This window comes from Vigna radiata, chromosome 4, assembly GCF_000741045.1.
Source record: "Vigna radiata var. radiata cultivar VC1973A chromosome 4, Vradiata_ver6, whole genome shotgun sequence".
Classification (NCBI taxonomy): domain Eukaryota; kingdom Viridiplantae; phylum Streptophyta; class Magnoliopsida; order Fabales; family Fabaceae; genus Vigna; species Vigna radiata.
Genome location: NC_028354.1, coordinates 8,151,928 through 8,167,538, shown reverse-complemented (window position 1 = coordinate 8,167,538; position 15,611 = coordinate 8,151,928).

Below are 15,611 nucleotides of genomic sequence, written 5' to 3'. Positions count from 1 at the left end.
AAAAGATTTCCTTAAATTTAATTTAAATAAAAAATATTAAATAAATATTTTTAACATGTTTAATATTTGTTTATTTAAATTTTAGATTTTTAAATTTGAGTGTCCAAGCTTTTTTTTTTTCTTTTTTGTTTATAATTCTCTTTTCTCTTTTTTATGATATTACATCTTTATTCAATTTAACAAATTTTTCATTATATATTTTTGTTTTTATAAAAATTATCTTCTTTGTTTATAATGAATTTCATGGTAGCGACATTACATCTTTGATTAAAACACGAGTCTTCATTTATTTTCTGTACTTGAATATCAAATTTCTTCTAGAGATAACTATCTTCTTTTGATTTTGACTCTTCTTTTATACTCTGTGTATTTGTAGCCAAATACTTTTCCATCCAAAGCAAATATTCTATCTTGTATATGAGTTTTGAATACTTTTAGATTCTTAGCATATTTCATCATACAAAGTTTGTTTCCAAACAAAACCTTATAACTTTTCAATTTATTGACTAATACTTAATAAATTTTGAGTAATCTCATGAACATATAAGTCTAAAATCCTAAAACATATAAGTCTTCAAAATTAAGTTGACACTTGAATGAATTTCAATTAAAACTGTTGTTATACATTTCATAACAAGTTGTCTTCCATTCTGAGAGTTCTTACTTTAGAAATACTTACTTTGTTGAGCTATTTCTTGAGGATTTTGAGATTTATATACCTTTTTCACATGTTTTGATTAATCACATTCGTGGAATTTTCCATGTAGTCTTCACCAATATTTGTTATTTTCATAATTATTATCTTGTAATCGGAATAAGATGGAAAAACATGTATCGTTGTATTTGTTTATTTTATTTAATATTCCTTAATTGTCTAGTAAATAAGATAACTTTGTCTTTGACTTTCTTTTCTTTTGCATTTTAATTTGAATTATAGTGGGAGTTTCAAGACAACTATCATCATCTCCTCCTCTTATTGACTTTTCATAAATCAAATCTAACTCTTCTAGATAAACTTGCATTAACTTTTACCATTAAATACTATACTGGAATAAATCTTCTTCCATTTTCTTTCATTTTACAATAAAAAAACAATAAATCTTGATATCTTTTTCAACCAAAAATTTCAAGATAATGAATTTATAAGACAATGAATTTATGAGTTTTCTTTTATATATAGTATTTAACTTTATTATCTCTGCACTTTGACTTAGTCTCACTTAGATTATTTCCAACAATATTTTCTTCAATATTAAATCCCTATCATATGGCATGTAGGTTTATTTTCCTTCAATTATATCATGACTTAGTTAAAACGTGGTTGTTATGGTTGTAGTGTTAAGATAGTCCGTTTCTTATATTTTCTTGAAGAAAGTTATTTATCTCTTACTTGCTTGTGGAACATGAGCCATGCGTTTTAATTGCGACTTATATAATTTTGTAGGTAAGACACTGACTTTGGCTCTAAGCGTAACAATGAGGTTGTCCTTTACTTTTCACTCTGTACTGCACATATATAGTAGTATCTTATCAATAAAAATGTTTTTATCTTTAATATTATTATTATTATTATTATTATTATTATTATTATTATTATTATTATTATTTGTAATTATTTATATAATAAATATTCCTTAATATATCAATATTACATCGTTACATATATATTTTTTTATTGAGGGGTTCAAAACGATTAATTACAGTAAAAATATTGATCAATTTATTAATAGATTAAATTAATAAACTTTAATTTCATAACTTATAAATTTGTATTTGTTTATATTTTTTTACCTAGAAATACAAGTTTAAATTTAACTTTTTGTTTTATTTTAATTTCTTTTTGCATAATCAACGTTTTTATATTTATTTGTACTTAACAAAAATTGATCTTTTAAGTTTTTTAAATTATCAGTATAATTTTGTGTGTCCAATATATATAAAAGTTTGGTGTAAGAAGGCTCAATCATTATTAGTCTAAAGTGACTTAATAATACTTACACAAATATTTGTTAGAGGAATTATTGTATATTAACGTAATATATAAATATTGATAGTTTAATTATATTTCACATATCTCTTAATATCATATATCATATATGAACAAAATATATGTTATATTTGATTAATTTATATTATATTAAATACTATAATATATTAAAAGTTTTTATTATTATTATTATTGATATTTCATATTTTATAACTATTTTTTTTAGGATTGAGAAATCCTAAATATATTCATTATTCATATAAGAAATGTCACACTTTTTCATATTCATTATTCTATTCTCATAAATTCTAAACACTTTTACTTATTTGAGCATTATAATTCTTCTTCTAAATAATGAGCGATTCAATTTTTGTCATTAGAAACATACCATCACTAGAATTTTGTCACCTACCAAAGGTGTATATTCTAGATCCCAATAAAAACATTTAACACTCACCATGGAGTTTGGTGAAACTCTTCAATGACCTTCGGAGATTTTTATACTTTAATATTATTTTATAATTTTATAATTTTTTACCTTTTTCAGCTAGTTAAACTAATGTTTCGTTTAGATAATTTTGCAACATCTATATCATACAAGCAAGTTCTACCATCTTTATTTTGATTTCTTAATTGGAAAATATTTTTTTAACAATACTTTTTCGTCAATGTCAGGTGGTGACTCGTGATTGGTATGTTTCAAATATTTTTTTAAAAAAACAAAAAGCTTACGTTGAGGGTGTTTTTGGAATGAAAAGTGTTTTTGTGGTTTTGAGAAATTCATTTTAGAAAACCAACCCTTGTTGTTTATCTTCTTTCTCTCCCCATCACCTAAGTGTATGCTCTCTCCCATGTCTCTCTCTCGCTCTTCTCTCTTGTGTTGCTTCTCCACCGTTGTTGCCGACAAACTTGCTCCTATTATTGTTCTCACTTTTCTTTTCCATCATTTTTCCCATTCTTCCTCTCTCTCACCTCGTTTCTTTGCCACCATTTTGCCCTTCTCTCTGTCTCGCGACTTGCCCTTCCTTTTTCATCCATTACGACCTCAAAGGTGACCTCCTCCAATGTTGCTCCACTAGCGTTGTACCCTTCCGCCTCTATGTTTCTCTCGCGTTTTCGATCAACGAGTAAAAGTGTCTCCTTTGTCGAAGGTTTGGGCGTTGTTCGGTGAAAAAAGGGGTCGTTTGTAGTATCGAGGTTCGTAGAACCATGAACTCATGGGTTATGCGTTCTCTTAATGATAATGTTGTTGTTGATGTATGGGTTTTGTAAGAAGTTGTTAGATGATGTGTGCGTGTTGTTTACTCTATTTTCTGTTGGTGATGAATTTATTGTATATATTATTGGAGAAGATTTTGTTGGCATTGGTGAAAGTTCTTATTTTCTTCTTTACTCGCGTATTGTTATTGTTGTGTTACATTAATGGAAACATCTCATAGCAATGTAAGTAGAAATTGAGTCATTTTACTTTTGTGTATTGTTATTGAACAAGGATTGCTATTTTGAAGTAGATTATGTTTGGATGATTTTGGTATTGTGTTTATTTTTTAAAGTGGGTTGTGTTGATTTAATGAGGACTTACAATAATTTAGGAAAAAATATGTATGTGACTGGATTCTAGACAATGACAACGTGTTAATACAAGAAGTGTTGCAAGACCTAGGATTATTATAGGTTTTCAATTGTATGTTGATCAATTGTGTAGTTATTTGCAATGTATGAGGCTTGTACAAGTTTTTCATATACAAAAGATTATTAATATAGATGTTGGGTACTATGTACTGATCATATATTATATGAATAAAATTTCAATTTTGATCTACTACCAGATGTTTTCTCCTAAGGTTGTTCGACATCATATACTAAAACCATTATTTGGTTATGGGTAGTTGGTACAAAAATGGATTGTGTAAGTGACCTTGATAAACCTGAACGTTAGGGCCTAAAGAAAATATCATTTTCATTTTAGTGATTTTGTGAACTTCCTTCCTTGGATGAGGGAGTTCCTATTGGGAAACAGTTAGGCTTCGTTTTAACACCAAGAGGGGGGGGGGGNGAATTAGTGAGTTTTCAAAATCAGAGTATTTTCGCAATCTTTGAATCAAAGGATAAAACTTTACAAACTCTTTTGAATCGCAAGTAATAGAAAATTAAGTGTAGCGAAAAATTGAAGTAGACCACGTAAATTGTCAAGTTGACTGAATGTAAAAGAGTAGGGATAGAGAATTCAAATGCATGATTTTATACTGGTTCAGCCTTAATGCCTACATCCAGTGTTCTTCCAATACCTGGAAGCAAATGCACTATAATGGTCAAGGTTTTTACAACAAGGCTTTTATAGAAGACCTTCACGTCAAAAATATAAAACACCTATCTAACCATCTAACTAAAGTATAGGCAAACCACATAACAAAACTTGCAGCAAGATGTCACCTCTCCTGCAATCTGCAACCCACTTTGAACAATCCTAAAGTGTACCAGACTCCACGAGTCCAACCCCATGTAGTCACAACAAGTAACACAACAATCACCATAGATGCCAACAAGAATCTTGATCAACCCAGAAACACCTCAATTGTGAAGATTCTGATCAAACAGTATGTGCAATGCAATTCTCCTTCAGAAAATCTTCAAAGAAAGATCACAACCGTCTTCTTGATGAGTTCTTGGAGCTCTAATCTTCAAAGAAACAATCTGAAACAGAATATGAAAATGTTAGATTTCTAAAAGTTCTTTGAAATAATTTAGGTCTCGTTTATTTATAGATTTCTATAAATCAGACGGTCTTGTAGTCGATTATACTACTAATAGAGTCGACTTAATTAAATCAGTTATAACAGTTAAGACACAATAGTAGTTGTCGAGTCAAACCAATTAATTTCTCAGTCAATGCAGTTGACTAACATTCAATGCTCAACTAACTTTTAAAAATATAGTCGTTACTGTTCATGAGCACAACAAAATTTCAAATCAAGCAACTAATATAGTCGAATGCGTGGCGCACACAGTCGACTTCAACATGACAGTTAATTTTGAAATTCTTTTCAATACAAAATCTCACATAGCACTATTTCTCAAAATTTGTGCATAGTCACGAGCTTAATTCGAATTCCCCCATAATGAAGTCGACTTACAACTTGCAGTTATGCCACACAATGTAAGTTCATAAAAGTGCATGTGGTTTTCTTCTTTCAAAACATGTGTAATGCAACCAGATATGATGTAACATATACAAGCTCAGTAAATGTGCATTCACATATCAAGATAAACACAAAAGCATGTTCAACAAGATATGTAACACATCAACAATACATGTGTTATTAAAAATGTGTTGTCATCATAAAAAACTAGAGTGATATAGATATTGTGTTGTCAACAATCTTCCCTTTTTTGATGATGCACAACCATGATTAATAAACAACCATGTTTGCACAATACCAAACCAGATTCAAAGTAACACAATATATAGCAATCAATTTTACAGTTTCAAGTACTTTGAATGTACACAATCAATCAGCAATATACCAAGAAAATAACATTTCACAATACACTCATAACACTTCTCTCATAACAGTTATCCCCCTTTGTGCATTAACAAAAAAGGTATGCTTCTAGATATGATATGTTGATAAATCAATAAGAGATGCATCAATAAGAATGTGTAAGCATTTTGAAAATATGCAGTGATGCTCCCCCTATCATATATATATATATATATATATATATATATATATATATATATATATATATATATATATATATATATTCACATGAAAAAGATAACTCCCCCTGAAGTGTAGCATGTGAAGAAATATGTGAAAATATGTTATGCTCCACTGTCATTATGCATACTTTCACAATAATTATAGATGCACAATGCAATACAGTAACCATTAGAGCATACAATCAGTGTAAAACAGAATTGTATCATGCATATGATTTCAAGCAAATTTATCATGCATAGATACAATCATCAACAATCTCACAATATAATCTCATATACCAATCACATAATCAGAATCAAAGATATATTGCAGATAATCAAAAGTAAATAATCAATCAACATTATAACCAAATTCCAGTGAAGGAATTTATAATCCTGTTGAGATCGAGTCGATTGAATTAGTATCCCAATCGATTTCCTTGCTTCTCAGTGAGTTATGATTCCAGCAGTGATTTCCAAGCAATGTTTTTCCTACAAAACCCTTCAAAGATCTCTTGCAGATCAAGCAATTTAGTTATGCAAGAAGAATAATCCATAAGAAGTTAATATGTAGAATTTTGTAATAGTTTAAACATGCATAATCAACTTCAATTAATACATAGTCGAATCAATTATTCAATCAGAACAAATATAATCAAACAAATTAAAGCAATTGAATTAGATTCAAAACACAAATTTCATTTCTTGTTCAAAGATATTACAATGGTAGGAGTAGAACAAGACTCAAAACAAAATGACATTCTAAGCCATTAAAAAAACCAAAACATCCTAAGACTCCAAACAGTACTGAGTAAACAAAACACTATTCTAATTCAGAGATTTCAGTAGAGCCCTCTTCGCTTATGTCATCAACATCTTCCCTTTCTGATTCTTCTGATGATGTGGAAATTTCAACATAGTGTTGGAATATTTCTTCCATTTTCTCATTCAAAGTCGTTAGTGTTGAGAAACAGGTAGGCTTCAATATATACCAAGAAGGAAGGGGGGTGAATTGGTGAGTTTTCAAAATCAAAGTCTTTAAAAAATCTTTCCCACAAAGTTGAAAACTTTACAAGTCTTTCTTGAATTGCAAGTAATGAAAATTAAGTGCAGCGAAATATCGTAGTTGACTACGTAGATAGTACAATCGACTGAATGTAAAAGAGAAGGGATAGAGAAATTCAAACACTGGTTTTTATACTAGTTCGACCAAAAATGACTACATCCAGTGTCCTTCCAACCTAGGAAGCAAATGCACTATAATGGTCAAGGTTTTTATAACAAGGAATTTATAGAAGACCTTCACGTCAAAAATATAAATCTCCTCTCTAACCCTCTAACCAAAATATAGCTGCAATAACAAAACCAGATTTGCAGCAAGAATCCCCTCTCCTGTAATCTGTAACACCACGTCGAATAATCCTCAACGTGAACAAGACTCCATGAGTCTAACCCCTTTAATCACAACAGGTCCAATGCAGCAAACTTCATGGATGCTAAGCCATAATAACTTCTTGATCAAACTAGGTACACCTTCAATGTGCAGATAATGATCAATCAATAAGTGCGCAACAAATCTCCCTTGGAATGCCTTTCAAGAACGATCACCACGGTCTTCTTGAAGAATTCTCGGAGATCTCAATCACGGAGAAATCTATCTGAAACAAAATATGAAAATGTCAAATCATCAAAAGTCTTAGAAAAACTTCATGCTCTATCAATTTATAGAATTCTGTTTTTCAGAGTTTCTCATAGTCGAATATGCTACTAATACAGTCGACTAGGTTCGACAGTTATAACAGTTTGTCAACCAAGTAGCATTCAGTCAACCAAAAATAAATTCTCATTTAATATAGTTGACCAACTATTCAATGCTCAACTAACTTTTGAGAATATAGTCGTTATTGTACAAGAGCATAATAAAATTTCAAATCAAACAACAGATACAGTCGAATGTGTGGCGCACATAGTCGACTTCGACATGTAAGAACATTTTGAAATTCTTTTCTTCTCAAAATCTCACAAAGCACTGTTTCTCCAGATCTGTACAAAGACTTTAGTACAGTCGATTCAATTAATATTGGAGTCGACTTTACTGCAAATTTGTCACACAGTTATAAGTTCCCAAAAGTGCTTGTGGTTTTCATCTTTCAAAATATGTGCAATGCATCAAGAAATGATGTAACAAGTACAAGTACAATAAGTATGCGTTCACAACCACTTATCACATACACATGTTCAACAAGTATACCAATCAATAAGCATAAGAACATGTAACACAACAACAACATATGTGTGTTATTAAGTAGTGTGTTGTCATCATAAAAAACCAGGTTGATATAGATATTGTGTTGTCAACAATCTCAACAATCTTCCCCTTTTTTGATGATGCACAATCATGATTAATAACAAACCATGTTTGCACAATTTGATACAAAACAGAGTAAACAAATAATATCAAACAGTTCAAATATACTCTCCATGTTACCAAAGCAATCAGCAAAACATCAAGCATATATGAGACAGAAAAATATTTCTCCCCCTTTCGTAAAGCTTTCATGAATTGTCTCCCCCTTTGTGCATTAACAAAAAATGAATGCTCATGATGTAATATGCTGATATTTTAGAAAAGAGATGCACTAGTAAACAATATGCAAATATGTGAAATGCATAGATGCTCCCCTTGTCACATTTAATCTCATGTAAAATATCTCCCCTTGAAATGCAGGCATGTGAGTAAATTTGTGAATAAGTGTACTACTCCCCCTATCATTATGCGTATATGATAAACTAGATCAGATGCACAATGCAGTACAATCATCAGAGTGTACAAACAATATAGCACAATGTTGTATCACAGATAAGATATCAAACAAATTTATCATGCAATGATACTCATTTCAACTAAAGTCCCCTTTCCTTTTGTAGGATTTACTTCGTCACAGAAAATCCATCCGAGGGGAGTTCTTTTTAGTTATGCAAGATAGAGTAGTTTTTCCAATAATATTTGCTTTGCTACATGTGAGTTTATTCTCTCCAGTGAGGTTAACACCACATTATTCCAGTACTTTGCTTATGAACAAGCTGTATGGTAGCCTATGCCAATTATTAATTCCAACGTCCAGGATGTGCCATTTAAGGACAATACCCAATTAGTTGGTATCCTTCACATAATAGCATTTAGTAGATAAACATCCTTCAGAGTTAGCTTTATCAGATTATGTCTTCTTGGCAAAAGAATGTGTCCGATGATAAATGCGATGACTTTCTATTCTTTGCCAAGCCATTTGAATAGATAACCCTTCTCCTTTCTGTATCTTCCACAATATCTCATAAAATCCTTGAACATTTCAGTCTTCCTAATCTGCTTGTTTTGTAAGCAATCAGGTTAATGAGAGAATTGACCTTCATTTTTCAGACCGGCGATCTTTAACCATGTATCACTGTTGATAATGATATCTACTCCTTTCACACGAGAGTAGAAATTTCCATCTACTTCCTTAACATTGTTGTAGAAAACTTATACCAATTCAAGGTAGCAGTCATCCTTCATTTGAATGAACTTGTCTAGGCCTTAAACTAGAGTTTCTTAGGAAAGGCGAATTTCTCCTGGTTGAACAGTTCCAGTTCAACTGTTTCATGTCCAACAACCTTCTTGAACATTCTCAGCCCCAGAAATCTTTCTCTAGCATTATCATCACTAATCCACCCTGAGGGATTCGCTTTTCTTTCGGAAGATGGAATGAAATTACAACGCTTTGAGGAAGTTGATTCCATTATGCAGAGGTGTAGAACTTTCTTGAGTTAGAATAAGGGTTTTGTGTACACAGTTTATGTGCTCAAGAGTTTAAAACATACATATATAGAGAGGCGTGCAATTGATTTCACAAGTAAACCCCACATTCAAAAAATCAAATTCTAACGATCTAAAAATAGAGACTCTAATCGAGTAGATTAAAGATGCATTTGACTACTGTATGACTTATAGAATTCAAAACAGAATGTAGTCAACAGATGCATAGTCGAATAAGTTCATAATACAGTCGACTAAAAATTGTGAAATCAGTTTTTCAAAACCAAATCAATCATACAAACAATCATACACACCATCAAGCATTAACAACCAATCAATTTATACAAGATGCAATAGAGTGATACAAATTACCCATTGTAGACACTCAAGAAGATTGACATATATCAAGTGTTGTTTATCCTTGAGTTCTTATTGCACCTATTTGTAAACCTGCAAAACAACTTAAGTTTTGGTTGCAGGTACCCATTTGACTTTGGGTCCTTGATTGTTAGTTCTAGTTAGGTGTTCCTTTGGTTTCCACACATATAATGCTTTAGGAACACCAACATTTCTATAAAAACAGTTTCTAACAGTGTGACCAACACAATTGCAATAAAATCAAGCATTTCTAGTAGGTTGGCTTAGATCAATAATCTTCTTTGCATTGGTTTTGTTAGATTGATTTTTATAGCCAATTCCATGTTTGTGTATAGCCCTGCCAAAGGATTTTAATACAACATTCAAATTTTCTCTACCTTGAGTAAATTTGGCTAGTGTGGTAGTCAAGTAATCTATTTTTTCAATATGTTTAGGACATTTTTCACAAGGTTTCTCTACTGTAATAGTGATGAGTCGATATTTTATACCATTAACTTAGTTTTTCGCGCCGAATTGTGTTGATGATTTGCGTTTAATTCTTAGTTATTGTGTCATTTTCACCATTTGGGCTTAATTAGACCAATAATTCTGATTTTAATTAATTTGAATTAATTGAGCTTAATTATTCCTATTTTTATTTTTCAGGAAAATTTTGGAATCACACTGTGAGACTCTTGGAAGGGCACCAATTAAGTGAAGACTCTCCACAAAGACACTTTAGGATTAGTCAAATTTTGATTTAATAAATTAGGCTTTTTTAAATTAAGTTTTGTATTTTGGGCTAATTTTTGTTAGGTTAGACTAAGCCCAATAGTAAAAAAATTGGTGACATGTCCCTAGGGTTTTGGGTGGACCCCACCCTAGTTTTTGGTGACTCATTCTTGGACCTAGGGATAGGTGAGCCGTCACTTGAAAAATTGGAATTCTTCCTTGCTTTTAGCCGTCATTCTCTTTGCTAAGATACAGGGTGCTTCACGGTTTCTCTCATGATGGAATGAATGAATGATTAACATGTTTTCTGTTTCTTCTTGCAAACGCTGCAGTCAAGCTTATTTCTTTTCTTTACTTCTTGGAATGATAAGTATATTAGATGGATTTTGATTGAAGCTTGGGTGATGCCGGCACACACTCCAGATTTTTATTTTGGCTGAAAAACGTTTTCTTTATGAGAAGAGAGGAAATGAGAATGTTGTTTACAGTTCTTGATGAATTGAATGAAGCATATGGTTCATTGTCATTCCCTTTATTTTGAAAAGCAATTGAATCTATTTTACTTAGTCAAGCTGGCTCGTTGAGTTTATAAGGCTGCACCAGATTGCTTGAAGAAATCACGTGTTCGGTGGGCTTGATTGTGTTTGGGATGCTTTTCTTATTTTGTAACCTTTGAAGGTACGGTTAGCTGCAGCAGTAATGGGTATATGGCTGGAGAGTTAAGGGAATTTTTGTTTTAATTATTTAATGGAATGAGAAGAGTACAAGGGAGAGTGAGTGAAGAGACGACTTGATAAATGGAGATGTGGGTCTACAACATTTTAGGGAAAAGCTGGATGGAATAGGAGCTAGTTAAGTGCAAGAAAAGAGGGCTATTTAATTGATGGGATTTGCCAAGAGTTACGGAACAGTGTGTACCAAGCACATGTTTTTGTTGGTTTTAAAATGAAGAAGTAGATTAGGTTGATGGGACATGAATGATAGCAACTTTTGTTTTATTTTCTTTGAGAATGAAGAAGTGATGGCTTGATTTGGTGTGCTTGTTCGGTGATGAAAGAGGAGTGAGAATCTCATTTGGTTTCTTTTAAAAAAAGCCACGGTCAGCTGATGCCGGGAGAAGCACATTCCATTGACTTAGAGAAATGAGTTCACGGGTATCATTTTTAATTTAGATTGGAGAAAGCATGGTGTGTCACAGGTTTCCTCCAATGTTGCACGTCATTAATTCTTGGATGCAATTGTTTACTTTCTTCAAGAAGAAAACACAAGCTGAATTAGTTTTCCATGATGGTTTAGTTTAACTTTGCATTGAAGTGCTGTTTTGTTATGGAGGCCACATAATTCCTAGCGTGAAGAGGTTGGGGCAGTTATCACTTCAAATGCACTGTTTCTTTGCTTGCTTGAATTTAGAGAATGAGACATTACTTTTCTTTTACTAGATTATGATGGTGATTAATTTTATTTTGGAAGAGGTGCACTTAGGTCACGGTTAGCAATAGAAAAAGGTTCATGTTTTATATTTATTTTGTCCTAGAATATTTTACATTATAGGTTAAGTTGTTTCTCATCTTTTTAATTTAGCATAGCATTTTAATGGCTTTAATTATGGTTAGATATTTGTTTGCTCTAGTATTGGGTTTAGCGTTTTCACTCTCTTTAATGCTTTCTATCATGTTCGAATGTGTTTAATTTTTATTTTTAATTTCGTCAGTTGCATTCACAAACAAAACTTTTCACCAACCCCCCCCCCCCACTTCGTGTTAGACCTGATTCCTGAACCGCAGTTGGTCCTTGAGAGACGACCTAGGGGTCATTCCCCAGTTTATACTGCACTTTAATTGCACATCTAATTTGATTGGGCGGCGACACCCATCAAATAGTTTCAAATTTAATCTCTTTAGCAGATAACAAAACATCATTTAATTCCTTTTCTAGTTTCTCATTTTCAGAAAGAAGGTTATTAATTCTATACTAATAATCTCTCCTTTGAATGCATCCAATAGTTGATCATACTTCACTTCTATTGGTTCATTCTCCAATTCTACATCGCTGTCATAGTCATCCTGTGATGTTCCAACAATATAGCAAATGTTGGATTCTTCCTCATGATCAACATCTTTATCACTTGAGCTGTCATAATCACTATTCTCCCAAGAAATGTATGCTCCTCTTTGTTTCCTGCTTTTGTCTTGAGGGAATCTTCAATTTCTTTTCTGCTTTGACTTCAATTATGGACATTCTGGCTTGATATGTCGTTCCTTTCCACATTCGTAACATTGGACAACATTTGATCTGAAGTTCTTCTTCGATTTACTGTGACCTGCATGGTTAGTAAGTTACTTATCATTTTTCATAAATCGACTGAACTTCTTTACCATCATGGTCATCATTTCCTTTTCGTCAATCTCTGCATCCGAGTCATCTGACTTTGAGTTTTTCTTGCTTGTAGCCTTCAGAGTAATGGACTTTTTTTCTTCAATCTCTTCCTCATCCTTTAATCTACCAAGTTCCAATTCATGTTCTCTTAGCTTGCCAAACAAGGTAGTTATGTTCATGCTTGTAAGGTCTTTGGATTATGAGATTGCAGTGACTTTTGGTTTCCAATTTCTGTTCAGACTTTTCAAAATCTTGATGTTGATCTCCTCTTTATCAAACAGTTTCCTGAGAGCCATAAGGTGATTAACAATGTGTGTGAATCTTTTCTGGACTTCATAGATAGTCTCTCCAACCTTCATCCGGAAAAGTTCATACTCTTGAATCAGAGAACTCTTCCTTGCTCTCTTGACTTCATCAGTGCCTTCATGTGTAACTTCCAAGATATCCCAAATTTCCTTTGCAGATTTGCATTGAGATATCCTTAAAAATTCATCAACTGTTAGTGCAGAGGCAATAATGTTCCTAGCTTTAATATCATACTGAACTTTTCTATTTTCTTCAATTGACCATTCAATAAAAGGTTTTAGAAGAGTTTTATCATCCACACGTGGTCTGTTTGTTGAAGCACCTTCACCAAAAGTTTGAAAATAGGAAGCCATCCCCAGGTCTATAGTCGATTCAAGGAAAAACAGAGTCGACTAGTTTTTCAAATATCTTATGAAAACTAACTCTGGTGCCAATTGTTGGGAAACATGTAGGCTTCATTTTAACACCAAAGGGGGGGGGGGGGTGAATTGGTGAGTTTTTAAAATCAGAGTCTTTTCACAATCTTTGAATCAAAGTACAAAACTTTACAAACTTTTTTGAATCGCAAGTAATAGAAAATTAAGTGCAGCGGAAAATTGAAGTAGACTACGTAAATTGTAAAGTCGACTGAATGTAAAAGAGTAGGGATAGAGAATTCAAACGCAGGTTTTTATAATGGTTCAGCCTTAATGCCTACATCCAGTGTCCTTCCTGTATCAGGAAACAAATGCACTGTAATGGTCAACGTTTTTACAAGGCTTTTATAGAAGACCTCTACATCAAAATTCTAAAACACCTCTCTAACCCTTTAAACAAAGTATAGGAATATAACACAGTAAGACTTGCAACAAGATGTCCCCTCTCCTACAATCTGCAACCCAATTTGAACAATCCTCAAAGTGTACCAGACTCCACAAGTCCAACCCATGTAGTCACAACAGGTAACACAACAATCACCACGGATGCCAAAAGAATCTTGATCAACCCATAAACACCTTAATTGTGTAGATTCTGATCAAGTAGTATGTTCAATGCAACTCTCCTTCAGAAACTCGTCAAAGAAAGATCACAAACCGTTTTCTTTATGAATTCTTGGAGCTCTAATCTTCAAAGAAACAATCTGAAACAGAATATGAAAATGTTAGATTTCCAAAAGTTCTTTGAAACAAATCAGGTCTCGTCTATTTATAGATTTCTATAAATCAGACGCTCCTGTAGTTGATTATACTACTAATAGAGTCGACTGAATTAAATAAGTTATAACAGTTACGAGGCAACAATAGTTATCCAGTCAAACCAATTAATTTCTTAGTCAATGTAATTGACTAACATTCAATGCTCAACTAACTTTTAAAAATATAGTCATTACTGTTCATGAGCACAACAAAATTTCAAATCAAGCAACTAATATAGTCGAATGCGTGGCGCATACAGTCGACTTCAACATGAAAATTCATTTTGAAATTCTTTTAAATACAAAATCTCACATAGCACTGTTTCTCAAAATTTGTGCATAGTCACGAGCTTAATTCGACTTCCACCATAATGAAGTCGACTTACAACTTGCAGTTATGCCACACGATTTAAGTTCATAAAGCACATTGGTTTTCTTCTTCCAAAACATGTGTAATGCAACCATATATGATGTAACATATACAAGTTCAGTAAATGTGCATTCACATATCAAGATAAACACAAAAACATGTTCAACAAGATATCAATCAATAAGCAAATAACATGTAACACATCAACAACACATGTGTTATTAAAAATGTGTTGTCATCATAAAAAACCAGAGTGATATAGATATTGTGTTGTCAACAATCTCAACAATTCCCTTATATATTTTGGTATTTAGTGCATCAAGAAAGATCTTACTTCCTTCAATTGTTAAGGCCAAAGCTCATATAGATTTTTTTATCTGTGTTTTTCAGTGTTTTTTTTTTTCATTTATTGAGTTGCAAGAGTGAATTTATCGATCAATGGTGATGTTTAGTGCATCAATGAATACCTTAGCACATTAAATTATGGAGAAAAAAGGTCATAGAGGTTGTTTGAACAAAGTTGGGTGAAGTCCTTCAGCATTGGAGGGCAATTTAGGCCTTGCTAATCGATTACAACAGTTTTGTAATCGATTACAGCGGTTTTGTAATCGATTACCATAGGCACATAGTGCAGTTGTACAGAAAGTTCAAAGTGGCTCCCAAATTGACACAACTAGGCTCCAAATTGGCAATTTGGGTGTGCTTTGGTTGATTTTTTCAATTTTCTTCCTTGGATGAGTGACTTTCCTCATCATTGCTGATGAAATGCATTAATGTTCCATGCTAAGAAGATAGGTTGGTGAAATCCATTAA